Raw genomic sequence first — 15,959 nt, 5'->3', positions numbered from 1 at the left:
TGTTGGATTCTATTCCTTCTTTAGATGAAATTAAGGGAGCGGTTTTTGATTTGAATGCGGATAGTGCTCCAGGTCCAGATGGTTTCTCAGGGTGTTTTTATAGGCATTGTTGGGATTTAATTCATGAGGACTTAGAGAAGGCTATTCTAGTCTCATTCTTCTGCTGGCTAAGGTGAGAGGGGATGATAGTTTGAAGAAATATAGGCCAATTGGTCTAAGTAATTTTTTCTTCAAAATTTTTACCAAAATTCCAGAAACTAGACTTGGTAAAGTCTTGGATAAGTTGGTCTCGGAGGAGCAGGTGGCGTTTATGAAAGGGAGGAACATTCATGAGAATATTAATTTGGCTTCTGAATTGGTTAATGAGTTGCACATTAAAAGAAAGGATGGAAACTTAGGTCTCAAGCTGGATATCTCTCAAGCTTTTGATACGGTTAGTTGGCATTTTGTTTTGGAGGTTTTTCGAAGGTATGGGTTCTCAGAAGGTTGGTGTACTTGGATTCACAATATTCTGAGTTCTGCTAGAATTTCTATTCTTCTCAATGGTAGTCCGGAGGGTTTCTTTAAGATTAATAGAGGTTTGCGTCAGGGGGATCCTCTTTCTCCTCTTATTTTTGTTTTGATTGAGGATGTTCTTAGTAGGAACATTACCAAACTCTTTCAAAATAAGTGTATGACTCATATGGTGAAGCGTAATGGTATTGCTCCAACTCATTTGTTTTTTGCTGATGATATTATGATTTTTTGCAAGGGGAATCAGAAGAGTCTGACAAACTTGTTGAGGTTGCTTGAGGTTTATCAACAGGCATCTGGTCAAAGGGTTTGTAGGGAGAAGAGCAAAATTTATTTTGGAGGTGGGTCGTTGCATAGGAGGCAGGCTATTGCTAATTTCTTAGACATGGGTGTTACTTTCTTTCGGGATAGATATTTGAGAGTTAAGGTGATGCCTGGTAGGGTGAAATATAGTCATATTAGTAATGTGGTGGATAATTTGAAGGATCATCTCTCGGTGTATAAAGGTAAAATGCTTTCCTTTCAGGATCGTGTAGTGCTTATTAAATCTGTCCTTGCAAGCTATGCCATTCATAACATGGCTGTGTATAGGTGGCCTGTTAAATTTGTTAAGCAAAGTGAACGTGTTATTCGTAATTTTCTTTGGTCGGGAGATTCAGACTTGGCTAAAGCTTTTGTGGTGGGATATGACAAGATTTGTAGTCCGGTGAAGGAAGGGGGTCTTGGGCTTACTAGCTTGAGTAATATGAACAAGGCTCTGATCATGAAGTTGTGGTGGAGTATTAAAACTTCTAAGAAGAATTGGGCTAGATTTCTGGAGTCGAAATACACTTGTAGAGATGGTCGTTTGAAGATGGCAGGAGTTAAATCTTCAATTTTGCCGGGGATTCGATGGGTGCACACTGAAGTTATGCGCAATATTAAATCCTTAATAGGTGATGGTAGGGAAACTTCTTTATTTTTTGATGTTTGGTATGGTTCTGTAACTTTGACTGAGGTCTTGCAGAAAACTGACCTTGACAGACGTGCGAGAATTAGTGACATCATAGTGCAGTATCAATGGCATTTGGAGGGAGAGCATATGCGTGAACTTGCAAGTGCTGGTGTGGCTAGGGAGAATTTACCAAGAAGGCATATGGGCAGTGATGAGAGGATTTGGATGCCATATCTAAAGGGAATGTTTTCTGTCAGGTCTGCAAGGGATTTGGTGCGCAGCAAGTATCCTTTGCTTCTTGAAGCAAATCTGTTGTGGAGGAGGGTGGTGCACCCGGCTTTAGCAGATCAGAATTGGAAATTTGTTAGGGGAGCTTGTGCAACTCTGGACAAAGTTAAGAGTAGATTCAAGATTTCTCTCCCATCTCGGTGCAGTGTGTGTCAGATTGAGGAGGAGTCTTTGGAGCATATTCTCTGGAGCTGTAGTGCTGCTAAACGTGCTTGGCAGTGGTTGGAAGGTATTTTTCATCTTAAATCTTGTTATAACTTGATTGCTTCTAATAAACAAGCAAAAGGTTGTAGTAGAATGGTTAAAGATCTGTGGCTTGTCTCCAATCTGGTGGTGCGTTCAGAACTGTGGTTTCAAAGGAATAAGATGGTTTATGAGAAGAAGAAACATTGCTGGAATTTCTTCAAGAAGCGTGTGTTTAATTTCATTCATGAATACTCAGATAGAATGAAGGGGTGTATGCTTAACAGGGTTGAAGATATGGAGATATTGGATTTTTCAGAGTTAAATGCCGTAAGGTGAAGATGTTGGAACCTGTTGAGTGTCTTTGGCAGCCTCCAATGCAAAATCAACTCTTGTTGTGCTGTGATGGAGCTTCTAGAGGTAACCCAGGGGTGGCCGGAGCTGGAGTGGTTGCTAGGAATTCAGCTTGTGAAGTGGTGAGAGCAATGCGTGTTGGCCTTGGTGTTATTTCTAATTTTTTGGCGGAATTATATAGCATTCTAATTGGCTTAGATTGGGCAGTTCAATGGGGTTACAGAGATGTGCTTGTAAGGACTGATTCTATGAGTGTTATAACTGCTTTGGAAGGGGATAATATACCATGGTTTGCAAGACAGAGATGGTATGAAGCTAAAGTCAAGTTTGATTCTATTCAATTGGTTCATACGTTTCGCGAAGCAAATTTTGCAGCTGATAAGATGGCAAAGACTGGTTGTTTTTTAGATTCTGGAGTGAGACTCAATTTTGTTGGGCGTCCTCTTTTGTTAAACTTAATTGAGTATCCTAATGTTTCTTATTTTCGTTTAAATAGTTTTTGAGTTTTTGGGGTTGTTGTGACCTCTTTTCTCAAATTATATGATGTAAATATCTCTTTTCATATCAATACAATTTTTGACTTATCAATAAAAATCCAATATAATTTTGAGAGCACCAACTTAAAAGTGAGACTCAATCAAGAAAGATATCAAAGAGATTTATCTCTTTCTCAATACAACCAGTAAATCAACTAAATAGAAATCCGTGAGACTGATTGATATGATAATAACTCGGACGGTACCAAAGACCAATGGCCAAGTGTCAATCAAGTTTTATCTAACAATCAAGGTCGGATTTATCAACTGATTAAACTACGTACAACATGTGATATTTCAATTATATAAATAAATATAATGCGGAAAAGAAATAACACAGACACCTGAAATGTTGTTAATGAGGAAACTACAAATGCAGAAAAACCCCGGGACCTAATCCAGATTTGAACACCACACTGTATTAAGCCGCTACAGACTCTAGCCTGCTACAAGTTAACTTCGTACTGGAATGTAGTTTAGCCCTAACCAAGTCTCACACCGATTAAGGTACAGTCGCGTTCCTTATGCCTTTTGAATCCCAGCAGGACTCTGCGCACTTGATTCCCTTAGATGATCTCACCCACAACTAAGAGTTGCTACGACCCACAGTCGGAAACTTATAAAAAAATCTGTCTCCCACATATATGTCTATACTTTATTCTTTTTATTCCGTCTTTTGATACCAAAATCAAGGTGAACAGGAATCAACTAATAATCCGGTCTTATACTCCCGAAAAACAGCCTAGAAATATTAGTCACTTCATAATAACCTAACTGATTAACAAAAGAATTTATTGCGGAATCACAAGAGTCTGAGACGAAGAACTGTTGTGATTATTTTTTATTTCTTACCTATCGGAGATGATTCTCGAGTAAATCTTAGAGAAGATAAAACTCAATAAGATAGAACAAGTAAGATCAGAATACGCAACTACAGAGAAAATAGTTGGATCTGGCTTCACGAATCCCAAATGAAGTCTTCAAGTTGTTAGCCTAATAATGGTTTTCAAAAAACCTAAGTTAAAGGAGAATCGGCTCTAGTTTACAACTAGGACACACGAGCGTGTCGGTATTAGGTTTCCCAGCTACTAGAGTTCTCTTCTCCCTTATATAGTCTTTAAATCAGGGTTGCTTAAAATCAAAGCTAAGAAAGCTTAGTGACAAAGAAATTGATATTCACCGTTAGATGAACTCCTGATTTAAGATTCAAGCGAAGTCTGCTTAGAAACAAAGCAATCAATCTCTACCGTTAGATGGCATTATCTTGATACACACAAATGAAATATACCTATATTTAGATATGGATGAACCGTACCCAAACGTGTATAACTTGTTGGCTCAATAATAGTTAGCCGAAGTTATCCATATTAACACTTATAACTTATCCATATTCATCTAACACTTCTATATCAAATATGATGATTAATCAATCATGATAGATAATCAAATGAATCTAAATGTATTTCAAGATAGTTGTTCAAATGTTCATCATCTCATAGAAATATATATGAACCATTTGACACATATTCGGTTTGGTTTGTAATTGTACAAAGTACTTACGCCAGAACCAATTCATGAACATAATGCCACGGTTTGTAAAACTAGTTCACATACCTTAATCATTAAAGTTCCAGAGACTTTAGTTCGCAAACGAACCTGAGTTCATGAGTATGAAAATCACACTTTACTGATTTTAGAACTTGACCACTGTGTTCGCGAACTGAGTACGCGAACAACAGTTTCAGACTTTGTTTTTGTCCAACCGTTCACAAATAAGCTACGCGAGCAACAGTTTCGGATTTGGCCTTTGTCTAGCCATTCGCAAAAAGAGTACGCGAACAACAGTTCCGGACCTTTTTACAGGTAAACTAGTTCGCAAACAAGGTTCGCAAACAATACTTCTGGACCTGAACTAGACTTCCACAGTGCACATACAAAGTATACCTATTGTGATATATCTAGGTGTTGGTAGTCGTTCTAAACTCGCATTTAATGATTGAAACAAATATTAGAAGACAACAATGGTAATCTTACACATACCACTAGCTTAAAGCAATTTTTAAGTGATTAATCGATCAATACGAAACTTCCCAAGTTAACATCAGATGACTGTCTCACATAAATCATGTTAAATGTTGAAGGTAATTTTCACATGATCATCTTTGACTTAATATTTAGTTTCCAACAAATAAATTCTCTCCAACTAAACTCGTCAGGTATACGATGAACTTAGCTAAAGCTAAAATCTTCCAACACATATTTCGAGAAATAACTAAGCGAGATAAATTCGGCTCGAAATATCAAATGTGTATAATATTAAAGTCTATATAAGTATACGACTTAGTCTCTTTAGAAATATAATAGAATAGACTTCTGAGTGATAGATAAGTTTCAGTCTCCACATACCTTTTGTTGATGAAGTTCCTCCAAGCTCTTTAGTAGATTTTCTTCTTCGATTGGTGAACGCCGTGAAGTATAAATCTCAACTACACACTTCTATCCTAATCCGAGACATAGCCATAAGTAGACTAGAAATCAAGTATATAGTTTTGATCAACTAAAGTTGACAAACAAGCTTGAGATAGCAACGCTTGCGAGTTCGACCGAGCAATGCTCTAACACTCTGAACTACAAGCCTCTACAAAAAAGCTTGAGGAGAAAATTGAACTTGTTGAATCCAGATTGGACCTTATCGAAGTGGAACTTGATGACTATAGAAACTACGAAAATAGTCTGGGAAACTCAGAGCAAAACTCTTTTAGATTGTATCTTGTCTAAGAAACATCTTGTGAGAATTTATTCTTACTTTTGAGAAGGATAACTAGGGTTTAGTATAGCAAAAATTGCGATTACACAAACTATTTCCAATGATTTTCATCTTGCATGTTTTTAGATTTATTTATTTAAATTCTAGAGTTGTTGGAAGATGAACTTGCAGCATGTAATCATTATTTGTGAATCGATAATAATTCATATATGCTCCAAAGCTAAATCCATTATGTTTTTTATAAACGGAAAATAGAACAAACTCTTTCAGAATTTTATCTCAGTATTGATCTACTCGTGATCACACTTCTATGTTTTTACTGCTTGAAACACTCCGTATGATTTTCTTATGTTGGGTCATACTGATTAAAATTATGTTTTGACCGTAACTGGCGTAAAGATTATTTTCAGTCGATTTTCGGATGCAAATCTGTGTGATTTGTTAATGTGTAACAAAGTCCTTCCTTTTCATAAAACAAGGTCATTCATGTTTTTCTTTTGAGAATGGCATCAAATTGGGGAGAGTTCTTAAACGAACTTTTGCTTAATTGCTATATCTTTGTGGGAGTGCTGTTGTGGAATTTGGAGGGGATGCTTGTATCTTAAATCTCCTAGATGAGCTCTAGCTATTTCTTACTATGTGATATCATATAAAAAAGTTGATACGAGGAGTTACATTTTAACTATATTATAATGTAGAATCTCTAAACTTCATTAATACTTGATATATCCTTTGGTTGTATTCATTACGATCCCACGATTTTCGTACCTTTGCAAATTTTATTGACAAAAAGTGGGAGAATTATTTAGTAGTTTTGCACTACATACATATGGTTTATGGATCATTATGTAAAGGGGAGTGAATCAATAATCGGTTTCACATATTATGCAAAAGATGTAAGTATTGATTAAAGGGGAGAAACATATCATCGCAGTATTACTTCAGAGTTGGGATACAATTGAACTTTGGAGAAGTTAATAATAAAATGTTTATGTATAACGATGTTTGAAAATATATGTTTTCAATGTTTTTATCGCTACGGATCTTCAACAACAACAATGATGAGTTGAACAGGTTCAGAATCATTGCTACTTGAAATTACCAAGAGTTCAAGGAGTTGAAGAAACCAAGAAAATCAAGCATGATGGATTCAAGGAGTTTTCAAAGATTTATTTTTTATCCATATATATTGATAGTTTTGTCACTAAAATTGACAAAGGGGTAGATTGTGTTAGAGCACTTCTCGGTCGAACTCATAAGCGTTGCTATCTCAAGCTTGTTTGTCAAGTTTAGTTGTCAAAACTATAAGTCTTGATTTATTCATAGTCTCAGCAAATATTGCTCTGATGAATTATTGGTAGCGGGATCAAATAAATTATTAATTTAAGATACTGGCAACTGGGCCGAGTATAATCAATTAAAAATGTCGATTGCAGGATCAACATAAAATCATTAGTGTTTGAACCTGTTCAGAATTATGCTTTGAGGAGCATTAGATTCGAAACCCTAATTTTGATCAACTATCGATCAATTGATGATTTTATGAAAAATCAACCACTAGGTGAAAGAGGGATCGACTACGTGGGATGATGGGCCGACCATGTAGTGCCCAGATGCTCGAGTAAGCAAATACCCTAGTTTTGATCCAGATAAACAGATAACTTCTCGAGCTACTGTATGGATCAAATTCCCGGGTTTACCAGTCGAGTTTTGGATTGAAAAAACTCTTTTGGCTATGAGAAAAGCTTTGGGTAATCCAGTTGTGGTTGACAAACGAACATTGGCTCATGAATATGGTCATTTTGCATCTATACTTATTGATATAGATTTTGCAGAGATTGACACAGATGGTATCCATGTTACAGTTGGAGGATTAGAATTTTGGCAACCTTTTGAGATCCTCAAAAGGCCAAAAATTTTCTCAAAATGTAGTATACTTGGTCATTCAAACTCTGAATGTCACAAGAAGCAGAATCCTCAACACGCTACTAGCTAGAAACTTCTCGTTGTTGTTCCTCTTCAAAATCCCCATCATGTTTCATACCCTAATGTTGGAAAGGAATGGCATGAAGCTAGAAGCAGGAAGAAAGGAAAGAATGCTCCCAACATTCCGTTTGTCCCTGAAGTGCCTGCACAAACTGGGAAAAGTTCGTCAACATCCTCTGAAGTTAATGAAATTGTAAGCATTAGAGACGCTGTTGAGTTGGAACAACAGTTACAAGATGACTTCGCAAAATCCGAAGCTGCTTTGCGCTTGGCTTCTGCTGAATTTGAGGAAAAAAAAACAGGCCATTTTGTCGCATTCAGTTTTAGTTAGTAAAGCAAGGTCGATGAGTACTTCTGTCGTGAACACTAAGTCAGATGGGAATATCGAATTGGCTAGAACTAGATTCCACATTATGATAGGATTTTAGCTGCATCTTCGTCTACACCTTTGTGTGATGCTCTTGAAGAAAGATCGGAATACATCTCTCATAATAGTTTTAATATACTTGGTGATAACAGTGGCAAGGATACTATGGTGCTTGGAAAGATTGATGAAGCAGCCAGGCAAGCTAAGCACCGACAGTTAATTGCTCTCCAAGCAAAAATAAATTCCTTGAAGGATATGGATTTTCTGTTTGACACTGAGGAGAATTCGCAGTTAGGAATTCGTGCTCGAAGGGGCTCTTCTCCAGGCCTCAAGCCCTCCTCAAATTCTGCTAAAACAACTAAACTAAATAAGAATCAAACACCCAAAGTTTAATTATGCGGGTTTTGTTTTGGAATATTAACGGTGTTGCACGTGAAGCAGCACACTGTAAGATTAGAGATTTAATAAGGGAATTCAAGCCGGATATTTTCTGTCTTGCTGAACCAAAGGTAGCGTGCTCGTCTAACTTTGGTAGAAGACTTCAGATGGAAGGTTTTTCTCCAGATATTATTCATAATTCTTATGTTTCCAGTATTGCTAATCTTTGGGTTTGTTTTTTTAATGAAATAAGTCCTTCTGTAGTTAATATGAGTAAGCAAGCCATTACTATTGAGGTTGAGGGAGTTCATATATCTTTTGTGCATGCTATCTATGTTCAAGTTACTCGTAGAAGTCTTTGGCAGCAGCTTAGTATGCAAGATACAACTACTCCATGGCTTGTCATGGGAGACTTTAATTGTATTTTGCGTCTTGATGAAAAGAAGGGGGTCTGGAGCCTAGGACCTCGGCTATCAACGAGTTTAGTGACTGGATGGATGATAATAATCTTTTTAAAGCTGATTCTCTGGGTACTAAGTTCACTTGGACTAATCGAAAATCGGGCTATGATAGAATTATAAGAAAACTCGATAGAGCAGTTATTAATTATGCTTGGCTGGCAAAGTATGAAAGTTGGTGTCGCAAAGCTCTTCCTAGAGAAGTATCGGATCATTCTACTCTGTTGGGCTATCCTTTTGTGGTCTCTCGTCCTAAGAGAGCTCCTTTTAGAATACAAAAGATGTGGTTTTTGCATTCAGATTTCCTTCGTATGGTTCAAGACAGTTGGAATATGCCATTTCATGGCTTACCGGACTTTATTTTTCCATTCAAGTTGAATAGGTTGAAAGGGATTATGAAGGAATGGAATTTGTTGGGTTTTGGAAACATTCACTCTCATTTAAAACAAGATTAGTTGAGATTTGAAACTGTTGCGCGCATCTCAGATGAAGATCCAACTGATATTGCTAAACTTAATATTATGAAGGATGCTATGAATACTCTTGGTGAAACCAGGCTTCAGCACACCACAATGCTTAAGCAAAAGTCTATAAATCAGTGGCTTGTTGAGGGATCAAGCAACGCCAATTTCTTTCACAATAGTATTCGCATCCGAAGGAGTTCAAACACTATTTCTGAGTTAGTGGATAACAATGGTGCTACTATTTCGGATTATGACCAGCTGCGTGACCATGTGGCGAATTATTATGAGGAGAAATTTAATGGCCAGGGTTTGGATTATGATATGGATTTATTTGATTTTGTTCATGATTCCATTACTGCTGAAGAAAGTCTTACCATGGACCAAATTCCTTCTCCTGAAGAAATCAAGCAAGCAGTTTTTGATTTAGGAGCTGATAGTGCTCCGGGTCCGGATGGTTTTTCTGGTTGTTTTTACCATCATTGCTGGGATATTATCCAAGATGACTTGGTTAAGGCGGTGATACATTGTTGGGGTACTAGTCATATTTCGAATGGTGTGAATTCTAGCCTTATCATTCTTCTTGCCAAGGTAAGAAGGGCTAATATTCTTCATAATTTTCGTCTGATTGGGCTTAGTAATTTTTTCTTCAAAATTTTTTCTAAGATCCTAGCTACTAGACTTGGTAGTATTTTGGACAAGCTTGTTTCTGAAGAACAGGTGGCGTTTATGAAGGGTCGCAATATCCATGAGAACATTAGTTTGGCTTCTGAGATGGTCAATGAGCTTCATTTAAAACGCAAGGATGACAACATTGGTCTTAAACTTGATATATCTCAAGCTTTTGACACGGTGAGTTGGGCATTTGTATTAGAAGTTTTCGTAGATTTGGTTTTTCTGATCAGTGGTGTTCTTGGATTTTTAATATCCTTAATTCTGCTAGAATCTCTATTCTTCTGAATGGCAATCCTGAGGGATATTTCAAAATTAATAGAGGTTTACCTCAAGGAGATCCTCTTTCTCCATTGATTTTTGTGTTGATTGAAGACGTTCTTAGCAGAAATATTACCAAGCTGTTTAATGAGAAGAAAATGACCCCTATGGGTTACAAGAGGTAACATTTCTCTTACTCATCTTTTCTTTGCTGATGACATTATGATTTTTTGCAAGGGTAACCTGATAGACGCATTTATGTGTCTATTTTATTCTCAATATTCTGTATTGTTAGACTCGATTAAGTACTTATAGTGTTATTTTGTGTTTTTGTAGATGTTTTTAGAGAAATAAGCCCTTGCGGCGAAATGGGCTCAAAAAGTGGTGTTTTACACCCCGGAGAAAATTACTAAAGGCACCCCAGAAATGCACCGGAAACGCCCCAGAAATGTGCTTGAGGAACCCAGAAAAATTACTATTTCCACCCCAATTGCTATTCGCACCCCAGCTCTGGTTAAGGGGCACCCTTCTTCTCAAATTCAAAAATAAATTGGCGGGAAATTTTCTTTATACACTGGTAGATTTTCCAATCGATTTTTGAAGGTGTTATAAGGAGATTAAATCGCTGAAACTTAATGGGTATATGTGATATGGATATAAGAAGATATTGTGGTGGTTGGGATCGATCAAATTTTGCCAGATAATCGATTCTCGATTAAAGCAGGAAAGAAGAGATATCGGTTAAACTTGGAAAGAAAATTACGTAAAGATGTTGCATGGGTTGTGGAAGTTAAGTGCAGATATTCTCCTAGGTTGCATATCAACAGATTTTGGAAATTATCAAGACAATTAACGCATGCAGAGAAAGAAAATAAGAAATTATTCCCAAGAATAATTTTCCTTTACTGTGAAAATTTTGAGGAATTAATGGCGAGATTTGATGCGCCTGGAATGTATAAATAGGAGATACATGAGTCCTAGAAGGGTTGTCGAGAGTTTGGGGAGTTGATAGGAGGGCCAGAGAAGCAGAAATCAAGAGTTGATGAAACTCTGTTGCTGCTGCTGCTGCTGATGAAGAACACCAAGAACACGAAGAACGGACTCGCAAGGACAGTCGTTTATGAAAAGTGTCTAGGACACACAGCCGTGGGTCGCAGCACTGTCTAAACAGCAGCAACACTTGTCATTTATCGTTCATTCTGTGACGCTTTTTGTGCGTCGCAGATTACAGTTTACACCATTTTCTCTTCTTCTCATGATTTGTAAACCATTTTTGAGCCATAATAAATTATTTTGAGAGCATTTATACTATGATGAGCTAATTCTCTCGTAACCAAGGCAATGGAGGAAGCTATTCATGCAACATAAATGGGTAACTATTCCATTTAATTATATAATTCACCTAATCGCTGCTTTTGCAGAGTTTTAAACTGTTTGAATGATTGTCTTAATTATTTGTTATTCAGTTTGATAGGTTATGCTTGGTTTAATCTCTTGATAATCTATGCTTAAGGTTTGCAAATAATGTTTGAGAATCTGTATGATTGATAGTGAATTACAGATAAAAAAGGACTTAAGAATTGAATAGAGTTTTGAAATATTTATCATTCAATTTTGCATAATAGTGGAATGTAGTGTCTTTGTTACCTCTCGCACCCATTGTTAATAATTTTGTATATAATTTTATTAAATCTTTAAATTTAATCTTCACAAGTCCGAGAGTTTGAACCTCATTACTACAACCACGAAAATTTTTTAATCATTTTGGCGCCGCCGACGCGGATTTGTGCTTAGGTAGAATTTTTAGGTTTTTATTATTTTATTTTATTTTTACTATTATTTATTCCTTTTTACGTTTCTTTTTGTGTCTTTGATTTACAGGTTCGAAGTGGAATACTAAGGACTTGGGAACAAAAAGCTTAAAGCTAAAAGCTAAAAGAGAAGAAAAAAAAGACATAATTTTTTTTTTAGGATTTGTAAATAGGCTTTATTTTTCATAATTTTTGTAATTTTTGGACTTTTTATTTGGACTTTATTCTGGACAATCGGACTTTATTCTTTTTTTAACCCTACGGAAGGGTATTATTAAAAAAAAAATTTATATAAACTGTGTGCAGGGAAGGACGACGATTACTATATCGTCTCGGCCCCTCGGGTTCGTACACGGCATAGGAGTCGTGGCCCGAGTCGACGACAACGGTTCATCCCCCGTCTGGTACGGGAGGTAAGTTCAATCGAAACACTCGCGAATCCCCTGCAAGCGAGTTACTGTATGCCTTAAGGTGATAATTGCTTAAGGACGAACCGGGCTGTCTTTATTTTCCTAGTAAAGGGCAAGGCCTGGCCTAAACAAGATAAGGGTTCGGATTTCATCACCGTTCCCTTCTTGCCCGTTTTAGGAAAACAAAACCTAACGCGAACTCAAGCTTTAAAATATGATTAGAAAGAGACCTATAGGGTATCGAGCTTGTTAGGAAAAATTTTCGAAGGATATTGGTTACCTTTTAAGCAACTTCAAAGTTCATGGTGACTTCTGGGAGTTGAAACAAGCCGCCTTGTAACGCCGGTGAGGCCTTGGGTATCAAAGCTCCATTGAGCTTCCCTCGCCTCAGTTTCATCTCACATTAGCTCGGATTGATCCAGAGGGGTTGCTCAAACTGTAACGAATTCCCCTTCGAGAGATAGAAGCTGGTCTAGAAACAATCTAAGTGGAGCCATCATGCTTTTTGTTTGCTAGAAATATTTAGGTTTGCTTTGGTGGAGTCGAGTCGGCCTTGTTTGTGATTGTATAGAATCCCTCTGTAGTTTATATTTCTTCGGTGATGAATCCTTTTGAGGAGACGCCACCTGCGATGACGTTGCGAGAATATATGTCTTGAAATTCGCGTTATCAAGAGAAGTCTTCGGAAATGACTCTTGGTGAATATATGCGTGGGCAGCGATATATGGATACTCCAACTTTTATTGAAGAATCACCTCTAACGATCTATGAGAAATATTATAAACATAGACCATGTAGTTGGGAACAAAGCTTGAGAATTCGTGAATATCAAAAATTATATTGTGATGATGATGAGGAGGAGGATGGTGATGATGATTATAATGATATTTCTAGTTCAAATACAAATAATTTTAATAATTATTTACCTATTCAAAAGGACGAGGATTTGACTAGAAATACCCCCATTTTAGACGATGATTACGAAACCGATGATGGTTTAGAGGAACCAGTTTATCTTGAGAGTACTGTTTTCGAGTCAAACGATTTAGAAACAATAGTCTTAGAAGAACTCGTAGAGATTAGCGGGGATGAACCTGACTTAGAAAAATCAATCGCCCACTTTCAGGAATCTGATGACCTAGAAATTAGGGAGATTATGACCAGTCTACCTAGAGACGCCGAAAACTCTAAGTTTGGGGGTGATTATCATTCTCCATGTTCTTTAACTCTTAAAAATATCCCTCACTTGGGACTTGACATCAATGCCTCACCCATCTTACGAGACTATCTTCGTACTCGTTTTCCCGAACTTAATAATATTCAACACGAGTCTCAACTGTTAGAAACGCATCCTCTGGTTGATGAGGTTAGCTCAGGAAATCATACCAAGATTGACTTTGTTTTCCCACCAAAAACGTTTCTACCAATTGTGGGAACTTTTGATTTTAAGATGTGTCGGTTATTAAATTTTGAGACTAAACCTAATCACTTTAGGATATTAGGGTCGACACATTTTCTTAAGGAAGACCACCTCTTTCATTGTGGTCAGCTGTGTGAGTCAAATCTGATTGACTTAGAGGATCCCCAGTTATTCAGGTTGTTGTTATGTGCTTATAAGTTCTTAGTTGAGTTTTTCCAGACTCTAATACCTGAACCGGATCTTAGCTTTGAGGAAATCCAACCGATGAAAACCTTTTATTTAGACCCTTTTATAGAGCCTGAACCTGAACCACAACTAGATGTAGTTGTCTTAAGCAAGGGTATGTTCGGTATCTTCTTGGTCTGTTGCAGTTTCCTCTTCTTGTGGGTAACACTTTTTGATCCAGATGACCCACAGTTATTCCGGCTACTACTATATGATTCTACGTGGTGACTAATACCTTTCCTACGTCTGGCTGAAGACTTTAAACTTAGCACTTCTTGGGAGGTAACCCAATATTCTTGCGACACGGTAATATCTTTCCTTATCTCTTTTGCTTCAAGTGGTAACAGTTTCTCCTTGTTCATGCTTTTAATTTTATCTTTAGAACATTGAGGACAATGTTAGATTTAAGTTTGGGGGTATGGGAGAAACATTTTAATCGCATCTTTGAAACTTCTAGCGTCACATAGTACCCGGTTAGCTAAGTTTACATACTGTTTCTCACCGAAAAGATAGAAATTGGAATGCTAGAGATAACAACCTATTGAGACATTAGAGAAAAAGACATTGAGATCCTTGAAATTCAGGAGAGAACTTGTTCCTTTTATAGGGTAACCGTGATGGACCTAACCATCCATGATGGAAAGGCAAGTAGGTCAGAAGGAAATGCCAGAAAGACAGAGCAACCTCACAATGTAGTCTTAGTTACTGGATTACGACTCTCTCTCAGTAGAAACTTATCATCATCAACAAGCGGAGTGACATCAAAATTTATGAAAAAGTTGAAGACGTTTAAGGTTTAGAAGCAACAATAGAAAAGAATAATTCAAAAATCAAAGTTGAAGACTTAGTTACAAGAAGTTACAAGAGCAAATGATATAAGTTGTTGTTGAAGTTCATGATACCAAGACATCACAAGTTGTGAAGATCCAAGTTCTAAAGTCCTTCTCTCATGGCCATGTAAATTTTGTTGTAAAAAAAAAAAAAAAAAAAAAAAATGAAAAAAAAAAAAAAAAAAAAAAAAAAAAACATCATTACGTTCTTTTTGTTCAATAAGGCCATAGGGAAGAAGAAATTTATAAGTCAAGCAAGAAATCGAAGAGAAGAGTTAATTGTCAAGGTTCTATGAGGTTCGAGAGTTTATCATCAACAGTTGAAGACCGAAGAAGACGTTATTTCTACTGAGCACTGTGAGAGAGTCGAAGAAAGATGCATTTTGGTTGCTTTGTTAGTCTGCTTTCAATCTGGCACAAGATCTTTCTAGCACTGGTTTAACTCATCACACGTAATTAGTCCAGCTGTGTAGCAGATGTCCCTCTCATCTTTATCTCTCTCCTAATCTTATCCAGCTGTAAAGCAGCGGACGCATCTTACAATGTTTATCTAGCTGTGTAGCGGATATCTCTTTATCTAGCAGTCGTGCGGATGTGTCTCCCCTTTTCTTCAGTCAGCTTTAGAGCTGACACCTTTAATTTCTCTGGCATTCTAGTTACTTGGAGATAGGTTGAGAATATGTATGTCCTCATAGCTCTTTGGATACTTGTGACCAATTAGAAGTCATGGTTTTTGTGGGTACACCTCTGTTAAACCCACCCGAGATTAACTCGGTTTTATTTTTTAGTTTTGCTCGAGGACTAGCAAATAATAAGTTTGGGGGTATTTGATAGACGCATTTATGTGTCTATTTTGTTCTCAATATTCTGTATTGTTAGACTCGATTAAGTACTTATTGTGTTATTTTGTGTTTTGTAGGATGTTTTTAGAGAAATAAGCCCTTGCGGCGAAATGGGCTCAAAAAGTGGTGTTTTACACCCCGAAGAAAATTACTAAAGGCACCCCAGAAATGCACCGGAAACGCCCCAGAAATGTGCTTGAGGAACCCAGAAAAATTACTATTTCCACCCCAATTGCTATTCGCACCCCATCTGGTTAAGGGGC

The sequence above is a fragment of the Papaver somniferum genome, chromosome 1, assembly GCF_003573695.1.
Source record: "Papaver somniferum cultivar HN1 chromosome 1, ASM357369v1, whole genome shotgun sequence".
In the NCBI taxonomy this organism is placed as follows: Eukaryota; Viridiplantae; Streptophyta; class Magnoliopsida; order Ranunculales; family Papaveraceae; genus Papaver; species Papaver somniferum.
The sequence above is the reverse complement of the archived record's forward strand: the minus strand, read 5'-3'. Positions refer to the sequence as shown.